Source organism: Alligator sinensis, unplaced genomic scaffold (genome assembly GCF_000455745.1).
Source record: "Alligator sinensis unplaced genomic scaffold, ASM45574v1 scaffold553_1, whole genome shotgun sequence".
In the NCBI taxonomy this organism is placed as follows: domain Eukaryota; kingdom Metazoa; phylum Chordata; order Crocodylia; family Alligatoridae; genus Alligator; species Alligator sinensis.
Window position 1 is genome coordinate 291519 of NW_005842389.1, and position 1229 is coordinate 292747.

Genomic DNA, 1229 nt, shown 5'->3' on the forward strand with positions numbered 1-1229 from the left:
GGACTGGTTCAGACCAGGGGTCCCCTCCTTGCCCCCCAGCTCTGCCCAGTCTCGGGTCAGCTGGATCCTGCCATTCCCCCCGGGGCCCGTAACCACAGGCAGGTTCCTGGCTGGGGTTGTCACGTCCGCCCCCAGCGCCCCGTGGTGGCTGGACGTGGGTATGGGCGTGTGCGTGTGCCGAGGGGCCGCGGGTGTGAACACAGCGCTGTGTGCAAGGGGGGGTGCAGTTGTGTCCAAGCACAGGTGTGTGTGTGTGTGTGTGTGTGTGTGTGTGTGTATGTGGGGGGATGTATGTGCACTGGGTATGAAAATGTGCGTGCGTGCAGCTCCGTGCACAACTGTCTGCTGTGTGCACGTGCGTGTGGGTAAGATGCAAGTTCACTTACATGTGTCTACAGATTTGCATGTGTGCATGTGCAGATCTGTGCTCAAGGGTGGTGTGGAGATCTGTGCAGTCATGTTTGCACGTATGAAGGTGTATGGGTGCATGTGTGGGGTGTATGTGCATGTGGGCATGAAGCTCTGTGCACAGCTGTGTGCATACGCATGTGAGGATGGTGGGGGGTTCACCCGTGTGTGTCTACAAATCTTGGTATATGTGTGCAGATCTGTGCTCAAGGGTGTGCGCATGCAGATCTGTGTACGTGTGTTTGCACGTGTGTGTATGTAGATGTGGGCAGGTGTGTTTGCATGTGTGTGTATGTCTGTGCAGGCCTGTTTGTGCACGTGTGTGCATGTGTGCAGGTGGGGGTGCATGTGTGCAGGTGGGGGCTCATTTGCACATGCGTGCACACACACACACAGACACACACTCGGCTGCCTGTGGAGACCTGTGGCCAGAACAAAGCATGTGTGTGCAGATCCAGGCCCAACTGCCCATGTGGACGGCTCTGCATTGGTGTGCTTCCATACACATGTGGGGGATGCAGGCACACCTGTGTGAGCCCAAAAACGTGCAACTCTGTGTGCATCTGCACAACCCGCATGCGCATGGATGTGTGTGCGTGTGTGTGTGTGTGTGTGTGCAGACCTGTGCACATGCGTGCAGGTGTGTGTGGAGTGGTTGCAGGTGCACACGCGTGTGTACTACATGTGTAAACATGTGCCTGCATGTACACGCACAAGTACAAAGCACACGCGTGTACTACGCCTGGGGCACGCGAGGGGGGAACTCTCCCGCCCTTGACGTCCCCCCTCCTCCCCCGCGCGCCCTGTGATTGGCTGCCCCG